Genomic DNA, 11,465 nt, shown 5'->3' with positions numbered 1-11,465 from the left:
ATGTAGGAAAATTGGTTGAGTCATTAGCCTTCTTCACCCTGTGGTTAGGAGGTTGGACTGACCTCACATAGCTCCAAGTCCCAGCCCTCTAATCACACAATTGATTTTTCCAGCATGGCCAGCCCTATCCTGAAGCTTGAAGCTATCTAACATCTCCCTAAGAGCATTAACTCATGTGTCATCCCAGAGGTCTACTACGAATAACAAAGACACTCCTATAACTTGGAAATTCCAAAGATTTAGAGTCTTCCTCCTAGCAACCAGGGACAAAGACCAGTCAAGTTCTTTATTATACAACAGGATTCAATAAATTTATCTACATTTATTAATGTCATTATACCATTGAGTATCAGGCAGGGAGAGCCTCACAAAATATAAATTTTTATGCTGTGCTTTTTAGAGGTGAGAAAAGAATGAAGATTGACGGTCTGTTCAGTTCAAGATAAAAGTTTTGACTCTTTTGGGAAACCAGATACTTTAAGCAAGTAAAGAAGAATGCTAGGCACTTCACATTTTCAATTTTCACATTTGTAAGCAAGAGAGTAAAAGGTCTAATATTGTAATAACTTCATATGGTGACAGATGTTAACAACACTTACCATGGGGAGAATTTTGTCATGTTATGTTTATAAGTATTGAATCACAATGTTGTACACCTGACATTAATATAATATTGTATGTCAACTCTATTAATGTACACCTGACATTAATGTAATACTGTATGTCAATATATTAATATAATACTATATGTCAACTATACTTCAATGAAAAATGAAGAAAATCAAATAATATAAAAGTTTTAAAAAAGACTTTAAAAAGGCAAACATATTTCTGTAAATTAAGTCAAAATAAAAATACGTATTTGAATTCTGTGGTAATTATGTATAACAACTGTTAAAAAATAACTTCTGTTTGAAAGCTTGATGAATTCATTTTTGGAAGAGAAAATAAAGATGGAAAGTAAGCCAGACCCTCCAAAATACAAGGTACAGATGTTTGGCATATGCTGTTTACAACCATTATCACTGGTGGCAACCAAGGAAAGTGAACTCTTGTCAAAATGCCCTAGATTTTGCTGTATCACTATAGCTTTGATTTACTTTGTATTTTTCCCAGAGAAGCAATAACAAACTTATAAAGATTACATTAGCATTTTTATACCTTTGTAACGGTGGGTTTGATGATGGCTTTGCATCCTATTAAACAAAACTAAGGGTATTTGAAAAGTGTTCTGCTACAATTTTAATATCTAAGGAGTCTCATGGTTCACTTATTTACCCAGATGGATCCTGACTCAGCAGGCAAGTGACACAAGAAGCGAGACTTGCCTCACAGAAGGTTGCAAAGTGGAGGCTTTTCAGAAGGAATCTGAACAGAGTATCTCTTCAGGCTTCTTTCCTTCACACAGACAATTCTGTAACATTTTATATATCAGAAAACTGATGCCCAAAACTAGGTAATTTGTTCAAAGTTATATGGTAGATCTTGTTTAAATAAGAATGATGTAAAAACAACTTAAGCCTGAAACATTTCTCAGCAATCCATCCACGTTACATGAAAGTGTGTGATAGAAATTGTTGGAAACTATTTATTAGGAATCCACAGCTTCTCTGAAAAGAACGAATTTTTTCAGACATTCTAAGTTGCCTATTTTATATCACATTTAAGTAAACACCTCACTTGTTAGGTGGCTTGCATCAGATTAACATGATTTATTTAGATGATTATCTTCAAGTTTTAAAAGAAACTGGTCCTTCTGTGGTGTTGGAAACTCTTTGTTAATATAATGTGTCAGAATCATAAACCACCAAAGGGAACTGTTTGGTTACTATGGAACCCTAAGACAAATTATTTTCTTTTGTTGTTTCTTGGAGAAAAGACTAGAGAAAGACTAGACCTAAGGACAGGAGTAAAGCAGAACAAAAGTACCAGATCATTTCCACTTCTGGGTAAAGGGAAAGATGAGGTGAGGTCAAACCACAAGCAGTGTAATTGGTTGCCTTTGTGGTATAAATACGGAGTCTGTAAAAAGCCCCTTTTTGAGTAAGACCTGGGTTTGGCAGAATATTAGCCTGACACTAAATAGTTTGTGTTTTTGTTTTGTTTTGTTTTGTTTTATCCACAATAGTTCATGAGGTCTCTTTGTGATTCAGGTCCTTGTCTATAAGACCCAGGAGTTTTGTTTTGTTTTGTTTTTTAAAGATTTTATACATTTATTCATGAGAGACACAGAGAGAGAGATAGAGAGGCAGAGACACAGACAGAGGGAGAAGCAGGCTTCATGCAGGGAGCCTGATGTGAGACTTGATTTCAGGTCCCGGATCATGTCCTGAGCCAAAGGCAGATGCTCAACCGGTTCGCCACCCAAGTGCTCCAAGACCTGGGACTTTATAATGGAGCATATAGCATGGACAAATGATTCATAAGCAACTGTTATCTAAAAAAATGAATATCCAACAGACAAATAGGTAAATGGTACATAACTGGTGATTTAGAAAAGGACAAATGTAAATAGCCATTAAATATTTTGAAAATGTGTTCAAACTTATTAGGAAACAAATTATCAAAATTATTTTTAATGATTGTCAAAATCCTAAGTGATTTTTTATCTACCAAATTGGCAAGTATGTAAAAGTAAGGAATGTTCAGATCTGTCTTACTTTACTGCAGTAATTGGAAAGCAAGATGATAGAGTCATCTTTAAAAGTTTTATATTTTGAAATAGAAAATCACAATCAAGAATTTATATTATATAAGAGACATACATACTATTGAAAATGAGCCTTCATTGCAGTGAGATTTGAAAACAATGTTACAAAAAAGAAAACAATGTTACTTTCTAATATAGAGAAATTCTTAAATTACAGGACTTCTTTGTGATGAAATTTTTATATACGGTAATTAACATCACATTCTCAATCATTAGCATTCCAGGATATATTCATGATACATTAAGTGCAAAAGACAAACTTCAAAAGAGAAGTGTGATTCCTATTTTGCTATAAGAGACCATATGGATGGCAAAATACTGGAAGGATAAGCTAAAATGTTAACACCAAGTGTCTCTAGGACTGAAAATATGTCTTGATTTTTAGATGTGTATTAGTTCTTTATTATGTTTTTTAAAAAAGGAAATGGAGATTACTTTTAGAGTCACAGAAACCAAAGAATGTTATTTTTCCAAAAGAAGCTGAAATGGAGTAGAATGATCTCTAAAAGCTTCTCATTAACAAAATTCCATGTTTCTTTCTTTGGACCAAAAGAGCATGTTGACACATTTGTCACCCACCCATCAATTGATGGGGGCTTGTTTTGCATGTTAGCTAGCCCTGCATGGCATGCCTTTAAAACTAACTAGAAGTGAAGAAATACACATCTTGATTTGGGAGAAAATGGAGTCCAGAATTTTAGGAATCATTGCAGCTTTATTGGAGGCACTGCAGCACAGAGTAAGCACTGGCTTGGAACTGGATCTGTAGTGACAGAAGAGGCTGTTTGTTTTGTTCTTTTGAAATTATGAGTGCAGAGCTTTGGCAAATATTGTCCAGTGCAGCATTCCTCCAGTTTTTAAAACAACACCCACAGTAATAACTTGCTTTACAAAGCAAGTCAGCACACTCAAATGCACATGAGTGCTTGTGCAAACACAGGCACACACACACAAATGCAACAAAAGTTTCAATCACACATACAAATTTACCACTCTTACTACATACTGATCTTGCTAGTCTGTTTCATTATAACAAAAGCTGGGTATAATGGCATAGAACTTGGCATTGTCAAGGGATCTCAAAACATGAACACACACAAAATACTAAACACTAGGGATCCTTGGGTGGCGCAGTGGTTTGGCGCCTGCCTTTGGCCCAGGGTGCGATCCTGGAGACCTGGGATCGAATCCCAGTGCATGGAGCCTGCTTCTCCCTCTGCCTGTGTCTCTGCCTCTCTTTCTCTCTCTCTGTGTGTGTGACTATCATAAATAAATAAAAATTAAAAAAAACAAAACAAAAACTAAACACTAAAGATAGAAGATCCATATTCTCCAAAGTGAAGCAAACTCATTCCATGAGTGAAAAAAATGTATTGAACTTTAATTCATATTCATTTATTATTTTAATGTATATTTGTATGTCTTATTTATAATGTATATATTAATACTGCATACACATATAATTTATAGTTAAACAAAACATATAAATTAGCATAGTCTGGAGATGTGTACTCAAGTTGTTTTTTCTTTGATAGGGCTTTGTGTTCAAAAAGTTTGGAGAACAGCAAAAAGAGTTGAGAAAAGAGATTTCTGGGAGTATGTAGTTAGTAAAGTTCTCCAGAAAAGAATATTGATTGATTTGAGCCTTGAAAGATGTATTTTGTTTGGCCAGATATGTGTGTAAAAGATGTCATGTAGAAATTTGGTGTTCAGAGGATCAAGCTGTGGGGCAATGGACAGAGGGACCTTGGAGAATATCAAAAAAGATGGGAATCAACTCTCAAGACAAACACACAGGAAAATAGGGGCAGAGGAGAGATCAGAAAGTTTCCCTTTCTTTTAAGGGCCCTAGGACTGGGGCATTATGGATTGTTTCTGGAGCTCTTCTGTTAGTGTGCCTTAGAAGTTGTGCTGCATGCCTCTATTTACTCATCCAGATTTATTCTCTACCTATCCCCACCTGCTTCATGACATGGGAAGGCCCAATTTGAATATGTGATATATTTCTTGGGAACTAGATTAACAGAGGTGCAAAACAGGTGGAGGTGAATTTCTAGAAGGCAGGATGTGGAATAACTGGTAGTCTGAGCACTTGAAGGATAGGCAGCACAGGAAGAGAGATGCAGGTTAGTCTGAGATGCAAATAAAAGATTTATCATTTCCAAAAGTAATCCTATGCAGAAGTGTCCTGAGGAGGCAAGTGCATTTATTACAAGGTATCACTCTCTGCCCCCTCCAGTCTAGGAAAAGGGCAAGGGCAATGAAGGGAAGGATGCACAGCGCACTTCTAAGGTTCTGACAGTGTTCAATTTCTTGGTCTGGTGGCTGATTCATAGGCATTCATTTTATTGTTCACTCTATAACTGTACACATATATTTTATACAATCACCTGCATGTTGATGTATTTCATAATTAAATAAATGGAAGAAGAATGAACAAAGGTATGCTGACCAAAATCACCCATGATTTCTGTCAACATCATATTTGATATGCTTTACATACTATTTTTTTTGTTATTTAATCTCCATGCTAGGCTTGTGAAGTAGAAATATTCCTCCTTTATTTCAGATATTGTCAGGAGTGTGGGAAAGTGGTATGTATTAGCTGGCAGTATTCTATGAAATGATTTAACTAGAAAAAAATTGTGAAAGATTGCCCAGAGTGTGATGTCTCACTTTGCAAAACATCCTTACTTTCCATCTCAAATCAATTTGTGAGCCCAGAGTGTTTTTAATAAGTAATTATTATCTTTTTAAAATGGTCTTTAATCATTAACAGGAAATTTTATAGTTCAATGAATGCAAACTCAAAATCATTGCCAACTTGTGAAACAACCTTAAAATATTTACCATATTTTTATCACTCTGGCTTTCAAAAGCAAAGAAAATTTCCAATTTTCCTCAGTTATCAGAACAAAGTGGAGTGCTTACAAAAAGCTAAGCAGGATGAAGTTTGGCATTATATTTAGTTTCTAAACAGAAAGTTCCCAGTACATATGTGCATAAAGTCCCCTTGAGAGTGACCTAGCAACAGTGAATAGTTTCAAGGATAAAAACAGAAAAGTGTTTATTATACTCATTCCCTACCAAGAATATAAATGAGTAGAGACATTGTTATTAAACCTCTTTGAATTGGAGTTTTTTTCCAACAACTCACATTTACTACTGTTAGTTTCATTTTAAAGTCAATGTGAATTCAGATGTGAGGAAGGAAATGCTTTATTCATATGAAATTTCTGCAGTGATTTATACACAAATGCTTCAGGCAAAAAGTGAGATGAAAGCATTTTATTCCCCATTTAGAATTCTTTTCCACAGTTCATAAGTAAAATTCCTTCTCACTGTGGTTATTGAGTTTAAACCCACTTAAAGTCCTGAAAAAAATCATGGAAGAGGTACTCTTTACTTGGGCTCAGTCCCATCCTACTATAGAAGTTGCTTAGACAGAAGGTTCAGGGAAGAGGATATAAGAAACTCACCAACATGACTAGAACACAATACATAGTGGCTTCACTTGATTTCTGGGAAATCAAGTGGGAATAATTATGGATCACAGAGAGCCTTGAAAGCACAACTGAAAATTTAACATTTTCCATTCATCAATAGTAAATCAATGATATATTCTTGAGCAATAGAATAGTCCAATATATGTAGTATTTTAAGAAATATAGTCTCATAGTGTACCAGTTAAATTGTGTGCACAGAGGACAAATTGAGAGTAACCCACAATTGGAACTATACAGTCTTATTTATTGGAGGAAGGATGGACAGGGTGATTACCTTTCTGTAATTTAAAATTTCAAAGAAGGAAGACTTGGATAGAGGTATGGACATATAAGGGAATGGAAGAATAGGCCATAATTACAAACTCTGGCCTTCAAGATTGGAAAGAGAGTGGACAGAGCAAGATTATAGAGAATGTGTCCGTTCCCTGCTCTAGATTTGGGTGAGTTTGCTTTGGGCCACTAGAGTTTGTGATGGCCATGGGACATCCACTGAGACGCATTTAGTGGTAGTAAGTGAAATGGTAGTCAACTATGTAAAATTATTGAGAGTGACTAATTCTCTACAAGAGAATTAGAATGAGAGAGAAGAATAGAGGGGACAAGAGAAAAATGTGCCATGAAAGTGGAGTGAAGAAATAGCAAGAGAAGTAGGAGAAAGGGAACAGGGCAATGCTATGGAGACAGAAAATTTTAGGAAGTAGCTGGATACCAAGGTCACACCTTTTACTGATGTTAGGGGCATGAGATTTCAGAGTCACCTTGGATAGAGCACTTGTATTCAATGGAATGTTTATAATGAAAGTCCAGGGTGGAGTGGAAGAAAGCTTAAAGAAAGGTGTTGTGTGTAGATCACAGGAAGAATTGTACAGGAACAGGAAGTAGTAGAAGACATGAAGTAGATTTCAGCTACAGAATCAGCAGAATCAACTGGAAGGATTTATTGTAGGACTTGGGACTCTTGGGACATGGGAACACTTTTGAACCCGAGGTCAAGTGGCCACATATTTTGAAATACAGTACCATAAAGTACGACAATGAGCCTGGTCATGGTTCCAGTGCTGTAGCCTGATTTCTGGTTTTCTGTTTGTGGCTTCCATGGACAAGTTTTAGAGATCAGCTCACAAAATAAGAGGGAGATAGAAGAAATGCTAAAATACCCTTTGTACTCAATTTCATCGTAAAAGACAGCCTCACAACCCCCTTCTAACTGGTTAGAATCTGGCATCTTCAGAGCCTACTTATTTCCTGCTCAAACTGTGAGGATAGACTCAAAACAGATGTGTTATGACCTTATCAAAACCTACACACAGGCAGGAGGCCATGACATACTGTTTAAATACAGCCCACGTGTCGCTAATACAGGCCCCCATTTTCCATGATGTACACCAGGCCTGGGGCCCAGCCAGCTACAAGGGCCCCAGGCCAGAAGTTTCCAAAGAACATGTTCCCCTGAGAGGAAAGCCTGGGCCATGGAGTGGCTGCTCAGTCACACTGAGATGTTTTGAAATGTGAAGTACACCCTGTGAAGTACAATGTAGCATTGGTGTAACAGATGATTCAATAAATGTCTACAGCCGAAAAAAAAAAAAAAAAAAAAAAAAACCACCCAGGAGAAATGTGACATCCTATTTTGACCCTTTTCAATTTTCTCATAATGAAAAAAAGAAACGAAGATGGGTCTTTCAAAGGTCAACTTTCTCAAAAACTGGAAAAGACAAACAAAATAATGCTTTTTTGTTTGTTTTTGTTTTTTGGGTTTTTTTTGACATGACTCAAGTAACAGACTCCTGCCACTTCCCTTTTGGTTCAGTTCCACCATCCAATGTATCTCTCATTGGGACTTTTATTTTCATTTAAATTCATCTTTGGCATTTTTATTAATTTGTTTACATTGCTTCTTTTGGACCAGCCTGAAGATGCCTTTCTTTTATTTCTGTCTCTTCTCTCTCTCTCACATGCACGTGTGCACACACATGTTCACATGCACACACACCAGTTTCTCTCTCACACACACACATGCACATACATCACAGTCTCTGAGTTTAAAGGATTTCGGCAATGTTTCATTTCTCCTCTTCAAGTTTCAATTCAACAAACATGTATTGATGACCAACTATTTACTAATCACCACTTACCCTTGTTTTATCTTGAAAGTGGCTATATTTATTTTGCAGAAAAAAGTAAAGTGTCCTTGTTGAAAAATATAAAGAAGAAAAATGTAAGAAAACCATTTAGGTCCCATTATTCAAATACAACCAAATTAACCACCCATTAGCTATTTCTCCAAGCATATTTATTATATATATACATATATATGTATATATATATATATTTATAATTTTGTAAAATGCAATCATATGTATTTCCTATAATGAGCTTCTTTCACTCAATATGCTGTGACTATCTTTCCTAGTCAGAATGATGATGCTGATCACTACACCATCATTTTAATAGTCACGTCATATTGCATGGTACACATTCACTGGAATTTTCTTAACTAATCTCCCAGTATTGTTCATCTAAGTTCTTATGACACTTTTCCTATTCAAATTTCCAGAAGCAACCTTTTGCATACAGCTTTTCCATTTTTTTCCCCTAAGTGTTGGGAAGTAGGTCAGCAACTCTTTTCCCTTGAAACTTCTTCCTACCCCAGATTGACTTAGGAGGGCTTCAGAGTGATTTTCAAGATGGAGATCTTTCATGGAAGTCACATTTTATGTGCTACTCCAAGCAGATGACACCACAAGATGGAAATGACATGCAGGCAGATTTTAGTTTAACACTCAAAAGCATGTCTAAAAGTAACTTGATTAAATAAATTAGATAGTATAGATTTAAAAGTGCTATGAAAGTTGATAGCAAAATAATTATTCAAACAAATACCATTATTATAATGTAATTCTGGGAGGAGTTGCTTCATTAAGTGATACGTTTTTCAGTCTTTGCTATGTTTGCACTAGAGCTGGATGAATTACTTTCAACAAAAACAAGACATGTCCTTATGTGAAAGTTTGAGCAAGCTGACTTCCTATATATCATTCTTCTATAAGTTTCTAAGCTTCCTAGTTGGAGTCAATATTATAGGGGCACTCAATCCCAGATCCTGGGATCATGCCCTGAGCCAAAGGCAGACGCTCAACCGCTGAGCCACCCAGGCATCCTTTGACTTTTTAAATAAAAGTAATAATGTCCTCAAGGAGCAAAGTGTATAAATTTTCCCGGTGGCCAAATCTTCATGACCTCTGAGCCATTCTTTTTTTTTTTTCTTTTCATTTTTGTACTGTGGTCATAAGGTTTTGTTTTGTTTTGTTTACTTTTTTGTTTTGTTTAATTAATTTTAATTCCAGTGTATTAACACACAGTATTATATATTAATTCAGGTGTATAATATAGTGATACAACAATTCCATGTATTACTCAGCACTCATCAAGATAAATGTACTTAGTGTCCTTCACCTGTCTCATCCATCTCCCCACCCACTGAAAAAATATGCTAAAATCAAAATGAAATCATGTATGTGCAAGTGCTTTGAAGTCATAAAGGCTGTCTAATGTTTATCAATGACAGTGACAGTCTTTATCTCTGTCCTGTGAAGTCTTTGTGATGTGAAGAGTTCAGGAAAAGGAAGAACCTTCTAGAACAGAAAGAGTTTGCATTTGCCTGTAGCTCTGGTTTCCTTTTAAAATTATGCCATGCCCTGAAATGGTGTGTGATTCTCTTCTTTTCAAAATATTTGCAATGATTTTCCATAACATAAGGCTTGTGCTTTTTAGCTGGAGTAGCTTACCTCCAGGGTTATTTGGCTGTAAGTACAGGGTACTTAAGCCTCTAAGATAAATCATTTGCCTGCAGCTTAGATTTCCTGGAATTTTTGATAAAAGAAAATCAGATCCATTACAATCTAATGAAAATAGGTATTATGGAGTAGAATACAACATTGATAGACATTATTTCACTGTATTTTAAAAATCGTCTATATAAATTATCATAAAACTTCAAAACTTTTCCCTTTACAGTCAGATAAGGATAGGAGCATTCATGTATCTCACAACCTTGGAGGTACTTCTGCAAAAAATTTGGAAGAGGCATTAACTTAAGAGCAAAGAACAGACTCCCAGCCTGGTATTCAAAATCCTTCATAACGTGGTCTCAATATGCCTCTGATTTTTTTTCCTGCTACCCTTCTATCTCAAATCTGAACACCAGCTGGCAAGTCCGCCCCCTCACTATCCTTCAGGAATACCAAGCTCTACAATGCCTCAACCAGCTTCCCTTCCAGGATGTTCTTTATCTCTACTTCTCCCTCACTTCTGGTTTTCAAAGTTTGGCTCTTGTTAACTCTTCAGCAGCCCCTACTCTCTTAGTGGTTATCCTCTCTTGTATCCCACAACTGTACCTATTTTTTTCATGTTCTTTGCCACTATTGACAAAATACATTGCTTTACCCAAAACATACAACCTCTTGTTTTAACTGTATTTCTTGCCTTCCAAGCTTATACTGAATATTCCCAGAAGGACTTTTAATATTCTATATAAATCTTGACACACTGTGAAGCACATAGTGACATAGATTACAATACATGGACAGTATTTTAGAGCTCATTGAATCTGAATTTCTCATTTTATGGGTAAGAATCTTAAAGAGGCCAGAGTTAGGAAAGTGACCACTAACTGAATGAATGAGAGAAACAAAATGAGGAAACCTGCAGGATAAGACACAAAAGTGATGTTCAGGAGTCTTCTTTTAGTTCTGTTAGGGGTTAGCTGTATATAATGCCCTCTAGTAATGAGAAAGAGAGAGAGTGTGTGTTGCTTAGTCTATGGCACACAGATTAGGTCAGAAATATGGAATTTCATCTGATAGAAAGGATAGTTCCATTTGTTTCATTCTGGCCTCTGGGGATCTTTCCTGCTGATCTGAGAGAGATCTGGTATTTCCTGATAGGAGGAGGCACTTCATTCTTGTGATTTCCCTCATCTATGCTAAGCTCTACTTTGGCCTTCATTTGTAGCGTGGCTTTATTTTTGGAGTTCTACTCATTCACATGCAAAACCATAAATCCCACACCAGTCCTCTGAAGCTTTTCTTTATAGTCACCACTACAATTGTTTGTTCAGGTGTACCAAGCCTCCTTTATTGAGTATGATGTCACTTGAGAGGCTGGTGGATGATGAAAGTTGAGAGACAGGCGGATGGATGTTGGTGGTGAGAGGTGAGGCTTATGGCTACCAGTGAACAACCCAAGAG

This window comes from Vulpes lagopus, chromosome 4, assembly GCF_018345385.1.
Source record: "Vulpes lagopus strain Blue_001 chromosome 4, ASM1834538v1, whole genome shotgun sequence".
NCBI classification, from domain to species: Eukaryota; Metazoa; Chordata; class Mammalia; order Carnivora; family Canidae; genus Vulpes; species Vulpes lagopus.
The sequence above is the reverse complement of the archived record's forward strand: the minus strand, read 5'-3'. Positions refer to the sequence as shown.